The sequence below is a fragment of the Blennius ocellaris genome, assembly GCF_963422515.1.
Source record: "Blennius ocellaris genome assembly, chromosome: 8".
Taxonomy (NCBI): Eukaryota; Metazoa; Chordata; class Actinopteri; order Blenniiformes; family Blenniidae; genus Blennius; species Blennius ocellaris.
In genome coordinates this window covers 21540754-21557708 of record NC_137657.1, presented here as the reverse complement: position 1 = coordinate 21557708, position 16955 = coordinate 21540754, and the positions used below count along the sequence as shown (strand labels likewise).

Sequence of the window (16955 nt, the reverse complement as noted above, 5' to 3'; positions counted from 1 at the left end):
CAGGGGGCTGTGCAGTTTTATGGTGCGTCTGGGTTGTCAGGTCTGCTCAGCCTGAATAAAACCAGTCCAGTTTGTCTGTGTGTGGGTGCACACACAGACACACACACACACACACACACACACACACACACACACACACACACACACACACACACACACACACACACACACACACACACACACACACACACACACACACACACACACACACACACACACACACACACCCCATCACCCAAACCCTCTTATTCCCTGTAAGTTACGCCTTCGTTGTGCAGGAATTGGTCACCAGTGACCAGCTCTTAGAAAGGGATGTCTGCCTTGAAAATGAAAAAAAAAAAAAAAAACCAGCTAAACAGCTTGAATATAAACATTTTCTTATAACTGAGTTGCAGATCAAATGCCGTGCAAATGTGGGTTTGCTTCATATATAGATTTGCTTATGTAATGTGAACCATCACACAAGTAGACGAAGCTTTGAAGGTCAGTTTAAACAAGGTAAAAGAGGAAGGAGCGAGGAAAATTGAGAGGCAGCAAAGCAGGATGGCAAGAGAAGTTGCTGACATGACTCTTTCGCTGCAGCGTATATAGAGTCTCTATATGATCTGTGGGTGGCCTAAAACACTTTGCTGGGAGCAGAAGGGCAGTGTGAGCGTGTTCGGTGGAAAGTGAAACCAGCCAATCCTCTCAAGTCTTACATCAACAGCAGAATGTTATTGATGTGCTCTATTTTAAGGTGAGAGCTTTGAGAGCTTCGCTCCCTGTGTGCCTCTGTTTCACCATCTTTTGCCTATGTATGCTTTGAGCATTCCTCTCGCTGCAGAGCCGTGTGAAAAAAAGAAAACAAGCTGGCTTGTCTAACTTTCCCTGAAGTTAATGATTCAGAAGAGGTGTTGGCAGACTAAATTATCACTTTCTGAAAGGCCCCATTGAAACCCTACATGTGAACCACACGTATCTGAAGCGAAGCTTAAATCAGCTAAAAACATTGAGCCTTTACCCACCCGGATAAATATTTAAATATTATAAGTGTCAAACCTCAGTTTAGCTTTTTTGTGAACTATAGAAGAAAATAACTAAATTGACTTGAATTTATTATGAATCAAGATGTAGATATTTGCTTATTAAGAGTAGGAATTTTCAATTGCGCTTTTCGCTCGGATGTTGAGTAATGTAAATAGATCGTGCAAAGTGAAGAGATCCTGAAAGGTTCTCTTTGAAGGTGTTAATGTCTTAACTACTTTTTTGTTTTCCTGCCAGGTGTGTGTTGGTTAACCATGCAAACCCTTAAATCACTTAACCCGACATATCCGATGGCTCGACTTGGGAGGTGTTCCACGCATGCACCTCCTCTGCCAGTCCTCCGCCCCTATTAAAAATCAGGAGATGAAAATTCCCCCCCTTCCAGATGAAAGGGCAGAAAGTGAGCCAGTGTAATATGACAGCTAAATTGACGGCATTGGGCAGACTAAGCTGACTGCTCTGAAGGTCTAATGAAAGGTTTCTTTGAGCGGCCGTGTCAGCAGGTGAATGGAGGTGAAATATGGAGGCTCCCTCCTCCTCTCCCCACCTGTCCTCTGTGCTCCCATCTCTTTTCTCCCTCGCTCCACCTCTTTCTCTGACCTGAAAAGAGAGCTTGTCTCTGCTCTTGATAACCAGAGTTATTATCAGCTCCGGTGGTGGTCTGAGGTCTGCACATGTGGAACGGAAAACCAAAAAGTCTTCACAGCTGTAATTTATAGCATCCTCTATCATATCTATCTATCTATCTATCTATCTATCTATCTATCTATCTATCTATCTATCTATCTATCTATCTATCTATCTATCTATCTATCTATCTATCTATCTATCTATCTATCTATCTATCTATCTATCTATCTATCTATCTATCTATCTATCATCCATCCATCCATCCATCCATCCATCCATCCAGCCATCCATCCAGCCATCCATCCATCCATGATGTCTGTGTTCAAGGCTGTCTGTACTGGCAGAGGGAGTTATTCCTCTATAGCTACAAGCTACCTTTGATGGCCCCTCTCCATGATTTATGGCAACATTAAAAGGCTGTTGCCGGCGTTTGCATTTTTATTTTATGTTTCCTCTTCCTTGCATGAAGAGATGCAGTGACTTATTAGTGCGACAGCTTCTGCAGAGGACGGTGTTTGGGTGCGTGCGCGCGGAGAGGCAGGTGGCTGAGTAGGGGGCAGATCAGTGAGGCTGCAGTCTGTGCCGCACGCATTTCAATGATTAGATATCAAGTCTCATGTCGCAGTTTTCCTGAGAAGTTCTTTTTGCTTTGGAGGGAGAAGACAGATCGAGTGATGGGTGGGGGGAAAAGTACCTTAGTGAGCAAAAATGAGCCAGATTGAATCTACTCAAAATCCATTTTTTGAGGCTGTCGGACTGACTGAACAGAATAACATGAATTAGATTTGTTTTTTCTTTAAATGTTTTTTGTAAATGCTTCTGCAACGCACCAATGGTTTGACTGACTTTGACAATTCCATTAGAGTTTTTGCTAAAACAAGAGATAAATTAGATTACAGTTTTGTCGAAGGACATATGTTTTCACATCATCCCCCTCTCCTTGTTTTTCCTTTTTTTTTTATTATTGCATCTAATTGAATAGTACTATTCACCATTCAAACTACAGCTCAAGACCAAAATGGAATCTGACACCACCTTGCATCAGGCCCTTAGGCTAGTGGGAGACAATATGTTGTTCTAATATGCTAATTCTGCATTATGGATTCAGTGAAAATGAGCATGTGAGATGATCACACCATTAAAAGTTAGCATTAGCAATGTAGTATGTTAATCAGGCCAGATGGGACCATTCTGTTTGTGTAAATTAACTCCAGCTACTTCTTTGTCGTTAGACCTGGAAAGATAATCCTTGACAAGCCTTTGAAAATGTTTTCATTAGAACTACTCCGGGTTTGTGTTTAAACATACTTAGTGAAAGGCACAACTTCAACAAAAACGTCCTTTAAATATCCTCTTTCTGGTTTGTACAGTGAATTCCAGCACTTGCTGCTATTTTCATGTTTGGACTGACTTCCCTGGCAGGGTACCTATTTCCTGTTTCTCACTATCCCCTGTAACTTAAATGTCCTTTTTCATTATGAAAGTTTAGGATACATCGCTGGTCTTTTTGCGTGTTTAGGTTTGATGTGAGGGTTATTGATTAGGGAAGTATTAGTTACTGCAACAGTTCGGAGTCAAGGGGTCAGTTTAGTTATGAATACATGTACTGTATGTGTTTGTGTGCAATACATGTATGTTTCTTTCTACTAATCAGCTTTAAAAAATACTCACACGAGAGGACAGCAATGGCGGTATCCATGCTGGAAATGACAACATATTGAATAAATAAAACATATTTTAAGGTCTCACACATTTTCCAGTTAAAGTTAGGCACATATGAGTCCAGGTGAGTTGAGTAAGTTTGCCAGTCTCACTTTAAGTCAGTGTATTTTAGTTATTAAAATATAACATGTGTATAGTTTTAATATATTTTTCTCCTCTTGCTCTACTTACCATCAGTTCAGCTGGGTTGTGTGTTTTGTTCTCCCGTCTCATGCATGAAATGTCATGACTGTGGTGCAGACTGTATATACAGTCTGACTATAATTAATGTATTAGCTCTGTGGGATTTCACTGAAATTTACCAAAGGAGTTTTGTCATTTAAGCTGCCCAGTTGCGGCGACCACATTGTATGTGTCGTTTTGATGAAATCTCAGACTTTTGATATTGATATTTTTTCACACTCAAAACACACAGACAAATTAATCCATTCACCGTTCTTACAGCACATGAAGATTTCGGACTTACACTTTAATGTTTTCCTGCCATCAGTAGATGAACGCAGTGTTGGCTAACGGTGGAACTCTGTAAAAATCCAAAATCCAATTTCATCCCCAGAATACTGTCATTATCCCAACGGCACTGAACAAACTGTCTCACACAACCCAGTATTCCTCCTTTCCAAAATCAGTATTAGTTTTCCACCACTGTCCCCGGGCATGTTCTGGTTTTCTGGCTCCATAATCCAGGGCATATTCTAAGATTCTTAACCCAGCAGCAAGCTTTGTTTTTGGGCTGTAGTCCAGCTCTGCTCTTGGGAGGTCTACCAGCCCCTCCAAAAACCCCTCTGGTCAATTTTTCTGTTTGTGTGTGTGTGTTTATGTGTGTGTGAAGGATTTTTATTTTCAATCATGCTGTCCCAGTCCCAACCCCCATGACAATTAGAGGTCATCACGGGGCAGTTTACAGAAAGTTCTTGTTTTGGTGAGTTCCATTAGTCCCTTCGTGAGTGAATTGGCTAAAAGAAGGTACATATAGAAAAAAAAAATGCTTGTATGACATATAAACTGGTATATTTACTGATATATTTATGTATAACCCTTTTTTTAAAAAGCACTATAAATATCCCTAAAACATTTATGTTGTTAAGTAAAAGTACCTCATAGAAAATTCCAGATCAAGCTCATTATTTTCATTCATTACACGTCAGATATCTGAGAATGCACAAGTTTTAAAGTATTACACAGTGTGTAAAAAAAACTCCCAAGTTTTTTTTAAAGCTTTGGTCATAGACATCTTTGTTTCAGAGGAAACACAAAGACATTCATGCCCAGACTTGAACCAGGGAACGTCTTGCTGTGGGGCACAAGTACTCCCAGCCACACCACTGTGGATGCCCTACATAATAATCACTCTATTGGTTGTTTACACAGCCTTGTCAATATGAGTCATGACCAGCATGAGCGGCCTCGGGCATTCAGGTTAGACAGCATCAGTCATAGTAGCAAAAGCCCTAAAGCAATTTATATGTATACTTAAGAGCCAAAGCCCTCAAGTCCTCATTGATTTGAACAACAGCAGAGACAAAGTTATGTACAAAATGATAAACGCTACATAAGAAGTTAGATTTGATGGATGGATGAGTTTGACAAAACACTGGACTCTCATATTTCACACCAGTGACTTTCAATGCGGTCTTTCCAAGTCCTTCCATTCCCTTATAGCCAAAAGTAAGCCAAACCATTTGCAAGAGGTTGCCACAACATCATTTGTTTACTTATTTATTTTTCAATTTATTTTTCTGTCTGTTTGCGTGGGGCTATTGCTTCCCTTTCACCTGTATGAGAAAGTGGGACCGAATAAATGTTAATTCCCAGCGTTTATGCAGTAAATGTGCATTTAAATCAACAAAGTCGGTGCTGGTTTTGGGCATACAAGGTGCCATGTACAACCAATTTCTCACATTCTTCATGTGTGAGACAGTTTGACCCATAATTTCCCTCCAAATATTTGCCTCAGTAAATGGCAAATGAATAGACATGAAGCCAATGGAACATTACAGAATTAAAACCCAGCCTGTGTTGCTGACGAGCCAGTCGAGGTTTAAAATACCCACAGTGCACCCGTTCACCTTTTATGTGTGCGTACGACTCCTGAAACCAAACAAAACACTGCTCTCTCTGTTCCTCCCTTCCCCCACTCCTCCATATCTCTCTCTCTCTCTCTCTCTCTCTCTCTCTCTCTCTCTCTCTCTCTCTCTTCTCTCTCTCTCTCTCTCTCTCTCTCTGTCATTATCTTGTCAGCATGAAGTCATTGTCTGAGTCGAGCCCGGTGATGTCATTTCCTTCATAAACAAGTCCAACTTCCTCTTAAGGGTCCATATCAGCTGAGTTTATGCTGTGAGTGCCCCGCAGGGATTAGTTGCAGCGAACCCATAACCCCCATCATGCAGCTCAATTATCATTTGATAGCACTTTATTCACTATTTTCAGAACCAGAGTTTTTTTCAAAACAGGAGAATACTGCTGATGTGCCACAATGCTTTATTTGGCGAGTTAAATGTCCTAAAATCCTGCCTGTGTGTATGCAGAGCCTACTTTAATTACTCTGTCTCACGGCACAGATTAACTGAGAGAAAGCATGTGACTTTTGGATCAACTGCGAAATAATGACACACTCAAGCTCCAAAGAAAAGTAGAACTCAAAAAGCCTTCCCACTTTTAAAAAGGCTCTAAGCGTTGGTTGTCGTTCGGTAAGTCAACAAGGTAAAGTGAATAAAGACAGGCTACACAACTACTTTGGAGTTTGGAGGAGGGAGGCACAGCCATAGCCTGCCTGCAACTTCATGGGCTGGGTTATTGTATTTAGCCAAAGTAATCACAATCTAGATGAGCTTTAAAGCTGCTGGTTTGCTGTCGGGAGGGGAAAAAAACAGCCCTGTTTTCTTTGCCAGATCCCCTCCTTGCTGCCTTTCTCATGGAAGGCTGATATGGGTTAGGAGTTGAGGACTGCTACACACCCATGTGTTTTAACAGATCTCCACCACATGTGTTATCAGCTGAGCCATGAATGTGGGAAAACCCCGCAGGCAGACTGACATCATGCCCTGTGTAGAAACGAGGTATATTTGAACTCACAAGGGTGTAGCTGGGAGAGCGAAGGAAATGGGGGGGGGGGGGGGGTGGAGATTGCTGAAAACAAATGAAGCTAATGGAAACAAAGGCAGATATGGATGCCCTCTCGCTGCTGAGTGGGAGTTTCAGCTGTGGCTTTTTCTGTGCACAGCATGAAAAAAAAGGTGCAAAAGAGCAAAGCGCACTCAAAGTTCAAAAGATCAATGCTATGTCAAAGGATGGTGGGAAACCTGTTTAGTGAGATGAGAACCTTTAAGCATTTGCATTCGGAGCATTCTTTACAATGTGAAAGTAATGTTGACATGGTGACACGTTTGCCTAGTTATAGCTCCCTCGCATGCGCTATCAGCCTCGCCATAGTAAGCAAAAAGCACAGTGGCAGAGAGACATAATATACACTTTAGAACTGACACAGAGTGAGAGGGGACTGGGAAATAGTAGGGAATCTTTAGAAAAATATGAACATTATAAAGGACTGAAAACAATGGGAATAATGATGGTTATGGCTCTGCTGGAAAGGGGGATGATGATAGGCTGTAATTCACTCACATTAGAAACTCGAGCATGTTGAAGTAATTGCTTTTGACAAGAATACAAACAGTGAGCGTTGTGTCTCATCAGCGCTGAGTATGGCAATAGAAGATGGACTGCCTCTTCATCCGTGGAGCCCCCATTCTCAACTCCTCTGAAGGGTTGCGTGCACGAGTCAACAAATGCATTTGTATTTGAAACCAGATCGGCCTAATAATTGCGCGCTTCTTTCAACATATCAGCTCGCGACTTGAAAGCGGCGGGCAGTGTTCTTGCTGATGAAAAAAAGAAAAGTGTAGCACACACTTAAAATTGGATTTTGTGCGTTAACACCTTGTCACAAGAGGTGTTTCAGCTTAAACACTCCCAGAAAGTGACTTCATGAACAATAAAGCAGTGTGTGATTTTAAAAATTGCTCTATGTATGAAGATGATGGTGAAGTTGGTTTCATTAGCAGAAAATATATTTTGGGGTTGCTCATGCAGTTATGTGGTACGTTGTTTTTAAAACTATAACTTTGATAGCGAGGTATGATAGTCACAATATAGCACAATATTTGCAAATACAACTTGATTTTCTTTCCAATTTAGTGGCAGCTGATGTTTTTTTTGCTAAACAGTTTGAGAGATATGTGACAGTCAACCAGCACAAAGAGCTCAGAGATATCTAGTAGTTAAATGACCATCACTTGTGGTCAGTTTGTTAAGGTTACCATGGCGAACATGTAAATGCAGAACTGAGAGTTCAGTGGTTATAGCCTCTTAAAGGCCTGCTCTCACTGTCAAAATAAACACACGCCACCAAAGCTGTTGCATCCTGTTTGTACCCAGTGTTCCTGAACACATCTGTTTGTTTTTAAGCTGCTGGTGTCAGAAGTGCAGCCCTAAACGTGACTTAAAATATTATTTTGTCAGCAAATTTGGTTTATTGCAGTCAATAGGAGGTTGGAACTGTGTAAGCCTTAAAAACAGAATACAAAAAACAAGAAATTATTGTTTTGTAGCTATATTTGTTGTAAAAATCCTCCATAGAATGACTCTTATACCACTGGAAGGGCTGATTATTTCCATTTTTTTAATTGGTCCCACATTTGTAAGGAACATGCATTTGTGGGATGAGCAGCAGAGCTGAGCATGTAGGTTGTATGACAGCAATTGTCTTTGCTAAAAAAACAGATAAATAATTCACTAACCACAAATGTACTTGTTCGCTTAGAATTAATTCAATATAGCATTCAAAATATCTAATACATAAGAGCAAGATATAAAAGTTCTTCAAAATTCTACAATGTTTTCCACCAATTATCAATTCACTTCTTTTTTCCTAAAAATACATGAATAAAAGCATACAGTTGGTCATATGCACTCTCACGCCAAACCATGAATGACATCTCCTCTCCCCTTCTACTAATAATGACTAATTTGTTTTATGTATCAGGCAAACAGAACAAAAAAGCTTTTAAGGAGATGATATCACCTTGTCATCACCAGCATTACCGCAGCAATGACCAGCACCTGCATCACCATCATCGCCATCATCATCGTCAGCACCGGTATTTCCCGTAGCTCAGCGCAGGAGCATAATAACTCTGAGATTTAAAGCCCCGTTGGAAAGATGACATCATTTTTTCCCCTTTATAACTCTCCAGCGTACGGCTGACAGAGCCGAGGAGCAGGGAAGTGGTTGTGTAAATGATGTGATGTGTTGGCATCTTTGCAGGAGTTGTCAGCTGCGTTGCCGTCTCCAGCTCACAGGCGAGAGACCCTCGTAGGAAAGTTGACATCATTCACATGCTGCAGGACAATAACTGGCATGCCTCTAATCCTCTGACATTAAATTGACATGTGTCTAAATATATGACAAAAATGGAAAATGCTTGGCCCCTTCTGTAGGATTCATCCGCTGCGTGGCGATCTGGGAATGAATGGAAGGAGGTTTGTGTTTTACCAGAGCAGAAGACCTGCCAGAGATACAGTCCATGAACTGTGACTGTGAGGGTTCAAACTGTCTTCATGAAACGCTGTCATGCATCTCTGTGCCATGTTCCAACTGTATCTCAGCTGTAAAGTCTGAGATCTCTTAATAACCCTGTGGAGTGTGACTTCAGTCTGCCCTCGGGCTAAATGACATAATTCCCAGGCAGCTGAAATTCTGTGTAAAACCTGAACGTGACATAAAAAGGGGGAAATTAGGTTGAAAGCTCACGAAAAATTTGATTCACATTGAGGAGCTCAAGGTTAAGAATCTGAAACCTTAAAAAAAAAAAACCTTAGAAGCAGAGGTTTACGTGCCACGATATTTTAAGGAAATTATTCTTCTATGTTGAACTAATACCATGCTTGCTCGAGGGAAAATATATCCTACTGGCTCAGGCAATGCCATCTCAAATGGATGTGCGTAAAACTCCTGGATGAGCTCTCTGAAAGTGACAGCATGGTGGGGAATCATGACCACAGTGCTAGAAAGGTGTTTGTTAGCTGTCAGTTTTCCTAAGGAGCGAGACTGTGTGTGTGTGTGTGTGTGTGTGTGTGTGTGTGTGTGTGTGTGTGTGTGTGTGTGTGTGTGTGTGTGTGTGTGTGTGTGTGTGTGTGTGTGTGTGTGTGTGTGTGTGTGTGTGTGTGTGTGTGTGTGTGTGTGCGCGCGCACAAGTCTTGCAAAGTGGTGCAGTTTTCGCATAGAACTGACGGCAAGTTATGTCATTCACTCAAATGTATTATAACATACATCAGTTTGTGTCTGTGTCACAATTACTGTACATATTTTCTCATTTAGATTTTTAAAAAGTACACCAGAGTTGCAAATACAATAACTTCCACGTTGTACTTTTACTCATCTGTGCTCACAGAATGGAATTGTTTACCTGCTGCTGCACTCTCCATCATGTGGTTCCCCCGATCGCCACTAGGTGCTGGCTTTCAAAACAAAGCATCCACCAAAACGTTCAGTATTTGTTTGAAAGATTTTTAGTCAGATTTTGACAAAATGCCACAGTCTGAATATTGAAATAAATTCCTCACATAGTTGTAAGTGACCTCACATGCATTTCAGCCACTTCAGATCTGAGTTTGATATACTATGTTATGTAGAAAATAATTAAATTATGATTAAACTGTAAATGGAGAAATCATGACAGTATTTGGCATCGGACCCCTTTTGACACAATGCATCTCTGTCCCACACAGGAACAGACAGCGGCGCTCCATGTATTGTCTAATTTATGTGGCTCAACATTTCATACATATTGTATGGCCTGGGATGAATTATGGCTTAGCAAGGGCATTGGGGGTTCTCACATAATCAGGAAGGCAGATGAGTTACTCATTTTATTGTCGGGACCACTATGAAGTGAAAAAGCCTATAAAAGGGCCTCGGGGCTTTAACAATCTGAATCACTGGGAGTCAGAGCAGAGAAGCCCTGCTATAAGTGTTTGGCATCCTCATAACAGGAGAAGACAGCATATGCTGAGCTTGACTCAGTCCTCAAAGGGGTGATGACACCACTGCATGAATAACAAAAACTTCACGCCTCAAGTGTCTCGTATGCTTTACGCTCTGCTCAGATATCGCTTTAGGCACAGCGCTCAGTCTCTGACTCAAGTGACTCATGAGAGAGAACAATATGCATTGTTTTTAAGTCGATGAGAAAACAAGTCTGAGAGTTGAATCATTAGGATTATGCAAACACTGTGGCTCATGTGCATAGATGTGTATCACATCCAGGAGCGTGATTTTACATTTCGTCTCACAGTCATTGTAATTAGTCTGAATTTATGAGTTCTTACATAATAAGTGGAAAAGTAGCACATGTTGCTTTACGTGTCTTTGCATCCAGACGCTTCACACGGGGACGTGAAGATATGCATGACAAAGCTTCAGCTGATTGACAGAAGAAGCTACATTGACATCTTTGAAGTAAACATGGTTTTTGCACATGTTTTACAGAGATTTCCTTTGGGTTTTGTTGATTTGAGGATCCAGGGGAGTCGACTGAAGACTAAACCAGACGGTGAATGAAAATGAAACTTCAGCATGTAACCGGGTCAGGACAGCTGGGGCCTCCGTGTGACTGTGAGGAACACGTGAAGCCAGCGCCGAATCGCCTTTTCAATCCCTCACAAAAACTCGTACACAAAACCACGTAGGCATCACACGGTTCGACTCGTCTTCCTTCCGACGGAGTGTCAACTCTTCCTTGTTTATGCAGATGCCATAAAAACACAATCAGCCACAAGTCAACACTGAATGACTCCAAACAAGCTGGATTATTGCTCTAATTAAGCTTTAATAAGCCCTTATTAAACGGCCGCAGGCCTCGTTAGGCGGTTCATTAAGCCATTTCATCCTTTTATTCCTTCATTAAGTCTCTTTTCTTCTCTCTTTTCTTCTCAGGGAGTGTGGGAGTGGCGAGGTCTGGGAGATCACGACCTTAATTCTCTTCAAGACAGACGGTTTAATTAACACTGGAGGAATCCTCACTGACTCCAGACCCTCTACAATGAGGAGGTGCAGGGGAATTGGATTGCCAAGGTAGAGAACTGTGCTAATGTGTTTTAACAGGCAATATACACTAATAACCTTTTAAGTTACAGCAAGTGTGTTTCCTGTATTTATGATGTAATTAGATGATAATATTAAATGCATAAAAAACTTGCAAAGGTTATTAATATATGTGTAATTCATCAGTGCCTTAGAGGGATGATGGACAGTAAAAAAAACACAGCAATGTAATTAAATGTGAGCACACTTCACTTGCGTTTTTACTCTATCCAAACATAAGATGTAGTAGAAAAAGCCGGCCAGGGTGCGATTGCAAGGCAGTGGAATTGGGCGGGGATCTACCCTGCTCTGGAAGGGTGCGCGGACAACTCGTCCACGGGACTCCGGACAACTCGTCAACGCTAATTTTTTTCAGCATTATTGATTTGAAGGATTGGATTTCAAAGTATATTTAACACATTTGGAAGGATTATTAACTTGTATCTGACACAAAAAAAAACATAAGATATATCAATACATTTGACACAATAATAAAGCTTACATGTGGCTCGAACGCAGCGTGCATAACAACAATATCATTACGCCAGTAAAACTAGTACCGACTTCAAACACTGGTTTTCAAAAAATGGAGGGGGGTGGGGGGCGTCATGTGTACAAAGAAGACCATTTTTCGGGAGAATAAAAAGCCATATGATAACATACTAAATATATATGCACATATACTAGATATATGAAACATACATAACATATCAATTAGAAATAAATGCAGTTTTGTGGACGAGTTATCCTAGACTCCTCTGAAAGCCCATCTTTTGCTCAATTATTGTTATAGTATGTGGAGGTGGAGGGGCTTAGAGTTAAAGTTACACAATTAACTCTCAAGCGCAGTAGCTGATTTTGTTTTGATGTGGAATTTCACATTAATTGAAATTGAAACAGTTTGGGCCTTGTAGTTGTGATGTTTTTTCTTCATTTCATTTACAATAGATTACCTTCTTTAAAAAAACAAAAATGTGTGCTTGTTTTTAAATAAACATTAATTTGAAACCACTTATTTCTTGTTTTGATTGTGATTTTGATTTAAAAAAAACTATTTTTCAATTAGTCTCTTGATGAGTACATTTAAAGCTGAAAAGCGAAGGAAGATAAAAGCATTCATTCGATGTACCGGTAACTCGCTGTCTGGAAATTTCCAGTATTTCGATTTTGTTTGTAGTCAACACTGACATTTTCAGCAGTTGTCAAAGAGTTAATTTTTTCTTTTTTTTTAAACTGTCAAACCACTTGTGTGTGGTTTTTGTTTTTACAGAAGCAGGAAATCTTGACCTATTATTTTATACAGCAATCAAGCGGGTGTCACAGTGAAAACAGAAAGAATTTGTCACCGTCAGAAAGCAGCCCGCAGTCAAAACGGCTAACAAGCTACTCTTTCCAAATGTTCACTGAAAAAAAATATATTACTGACTGTTAAGTTTCACAGATGCTTTCAAAGATAAGTTGGTGGCAAGATGGAGACGTTTTTAGAAACTTTGTACTGTTCTTGCTGTTTTGGTGGCATTTTCAAACAGTCGAAGGTGAACTTTCCCCTCATTATGTCGCTCCGCAGTATTCCCTCTGAACAATGTGTCAGTTTCAGGATGTAACATGGTTTAAAATAACACTTCATGAGGATGTGGCACACACACTGTATGAATTAAAGAGGTAGCTCAGACAAAAATGCAAAGGGACACCCAAGCACAGGCTCCAAACCAATTTTCAAGATTGTAATTTTTGGAAATCTAAAAACAGTCTCTTTGAAGAGCCAGAGGCAGAAATATTCAACCCTGAAGCTGAAGAAGTTAACGATTATGTTTGGAGACACCTGCAGGTTTTTTCATGTCTGAAGGGGGATTTCCCACTCTGGGATGGATACTGAGTGGAGATCCTTGCACAAACAGGCCTCCTTTTTTTTTATTCCATGTGCCAATAAACCACACCTGACTAAGTATTAGCTGTGAGCAGCAAAGAAAGTTCTACCCCTGGTAATGTTGACGGACAGGTGTTTCACGTCTTCCACATGAACATAGGTTATTATTGCGTAATGATCAGTACATGGAGACTGCTTTATCTATCAAGGAAAGTGACACGTTCTTACAAGGTTTTAGCTTCATTTGGTGGTTTTGACTACAGATGTGTATGGAATGCAGTAAAATCCTGAGCCGGTAATAAACAGAGAAAAAAAAGAAACTAAAATTAGCTGTCTAATTTGACTAAAGGAAGTGTGTGACAGAGAAATAGAGATAATGTGCGTATGCACATGGGCATGCGTTTATATGTTTATGAGCTGTCTGGATCCTGCTGAGGTGACAGATGTTCATGGCAGAGGCAGGCAGTGATAGACTGAGTGTCCAAATTAATTCACTGGTGTGTGCGTGTGTGTGCGTGTGTGTGCGTGTGTGTGCGTGTGTGTGCGTGTGTGTGTGTGTGTGTGTGTGTGTGTGTGTGTGTGTGTGTGTGTGAAGGGGTGGAAAAGTCCCTGCAGAAGTCAGAAAAGCTGTCCTTCACCTGTCTGCGTTGCCTCCACATCACTGTATGAGCGCCGGCAAAAGCTGACACGCTTTAGTGCACACAGGTAAAACGCCCACCTTCCTGCCGCAAAGTGATTGAATTTCCTGAAGCTTCCACAGATGTCCAAACCCCAGGATTCACCCTCTACCTCCTTCCATATTTCTTCCTGTCTTTTTAAAATTCTCATGAGCTCTTCAACTGTATCTTTGTTACACTGTTATGTGTGGGTTTTTTTTCTTCCCCCCACAATACCATCACAGTGGATTTAATTTAACCGACACACGCGCACACATATGCACACCTACTCAACATACAGCACACCTAAAGTACATTTGTGTTAAGGAACACACACCGCAAGCTGTTGACGCTGACTGAGAATGCAGATAAACATGCACCCACACACTGTCAGAAACCCAAGGAAGTGCTGTATGGGTTGGACGTTATGCAAAATTACAGCTCCTACTGCATAGGAGACATGTGAGAAAGCAACACACACTCTCGTCAAGTGATTAGAGGCGTGTGTTCCATTAAAAAGCAGAAGCTGTAACTATTTGTACCTTTGTGTAGGGAGAAATGAAACCACTGAACTCTACAAAGAGCCATGTGTGAGTTTAGATGTTTTACATTTTGTTGACTTGTTTGAAGAGAACATGGAGCTGTGCCTCAAATCCACTTCACTAGGCATCACTGTGATATTAGAAATAATGTGACAATATGTAATAAATCCAGTGTTTCTGCCATATCTAAAAAAAAAAAAGAAAGAAAGAAAAGATAATCATCCCCAATAGGTATCCAACGTGACACAATTATAACCACAGTGGGTAATCTCAATTTCAGTGTAATTTGGTGAAGTCTAAATTTTCGATAAATGCTCTAACCACAAGATCTCGGTATGTAACATAGTCTGCTGAGCAAGCCAACTCTTAGCTGAGTGATTTAATTGAGTGTAATTGTAGCTGCAGTCTAGTCAATGAGAGCAATCAAAGGCGGGCAATTACAAGACCTTGGTCACCAGCCCTGGGGGCAGAACTTTAGACCGTGAGACATGCACACACAGATAACACAATCAGACGTGCGTGCACACACACACACACACACACACACACACACACACACACACACACACACACACACACACACACACACACACACACTTTCATAAAGGCAGTCACCCACACATTTCCTGTGTGTTTCATGTAAGACAGTCTTTTCTTCCTTCTCCTCTGTTTGGAGAGGAAGTGTGGGTCTAATGACTTTTCCTATGCGTCACAAACACTGCATGTGGGAGGCAAACAGCCGCACTGCACGTGTGTGCATGTGAGAACCTTTATGCATATATGTATGAGTCTGTGAAGGGCTTGACACATGCAGGTTTTGTTATGCATTTGTTAGAGGCTTCATGTGTATTTACGAGCTTGTGTTTTGGAGAAAAGTTCACGTTGAATATTTCTAGCGTTTTTGAGAGAAAGTTCAGCGTGTGTGCGTGCGTGCATGTGCGCGCACAGGAAAAAAAACGGAGTGTTTTTGGTTGGCCTTTGAAAATAGGCATCAGTGAGGATTTCTTAGTTTCACTTTGTGCATTTGATGTGACCATGTGCACTTGTGAGTCCTGAATTGTCCGAATCAGTTTGTTTTAGCAAGCGATTTTTGCTTGTTTCGTGTAAACAGAGCTGCCTCCGAGACCTCACTCAGGTTGTAAACATCCTGTTTTTTCTGGTCATTTTTGGCAATACTCACACTTTTTTTTAAATCAATCGTAATCAATCTTTTATTTCTGGGGAGGATCAGTGTGTACTGAGATGAAATTTCAGTGATAATTTGTTCTGTGTCTGGTCGTGTATCATATATTTATGATGGTTGCTGCCAATACTATCAGCGTCCCACTGCATTATTTTGAGGCTTTGAAGGAGATCTCTGCACTGAAATCACAGATGAGCTGTCAAAGCCGGCTTTTGAAAATGAAACTTTTATAAACACAAACAGGATCTGATAAGGCTACAAGAAAACATTAGAATTACAAGCTACAGATATGTTCTGTGTATTTGGCTCTACAGCACATATACTACTATATGTGAGATGAGACATTCTATGAACTACGAAACTATACTCTACTATGTATTATATGTTCCTTTCAAGTCATTATCTAAATTTGCAAAGTGTAGAAATTGTATTTCTTGGACAACATAAAGCTATGGCACAACAATCAAGTCGCTTTCCCAACTTCCCTGAAAGAGAGTATCCAGTCGATGCGACCAACATGACACAGCAAATTACAGCTGTTGATGGGGGAACGGTAAGACAAAGTGCAAGCTGTGTAATAAGGAACTAAGCTTTGCTGTTGCAACATGTTTTTACTTTACAACATTGGGCTAGTTTCCCATCAATCAATTTCTCATACCAATTTATCCAGTTTAAGGGTCACAGAGCAAGGGAGCCCATTGCAGTATGGGTGTAGGCAGGGCAACACCTTGGACAAGTGACTTTCAGCTAGAAACTTGTCAGCATTAAGTAGTTGAAATGACTTATCGTTGGACATATTGATAGAAAAATTGCTACCGCTTATTTATATGACCTCTATTCTGTTCAGTTTCCATCTATGCTGATGATAAGCAATTATATTCCTCTATTGTTCATTCACACTAGACAGAAAGTTCAATTGCCTTTGCGGATAAGGGGCTGTCCACACGAGAACGTTGGTTCACGTAAATGGGCCATTTTCGATTATCCACACGAGGCAACGTTTTAGAAGTCTAAAAATGGGTTTTCAGACACGGGTCCAAGAGTGGGGAAATTCTAAAACCCTGTGGCCTAAGTGTCTCTTAACAACTGCGAGAAACTAATCACATATTATTTATCTCTCCACAAAGATTAATTGTATTTCTGGGATGGAGAGGTGTGGCCACATTATGTTGCTCCAGGGAGCTGACGGAGG

At 40.8% G+C, this 16955-nt stretch overlaps 1 long non-coding RNA gene across 1 annotated transcript in view; it reads left to right on the top strand.

The window, feature by feature from the left end:
* Window positions 1-11367: 11367 nt before the first annotated feature.
* Window positions 11368-16955, top strand: part of LOC308133154 — a 58696-nt gene continuing 53108 nt past the window's right edge. The window contains exon 1 of the long non-coding RNA XR_013936723.1: window positions 11368-11506. This is a non-coding gene — a long non-coding RNA (uncharacterized lncRNA). The remainder of the gene's footprint in view (window positions 11507-16955) is intronic.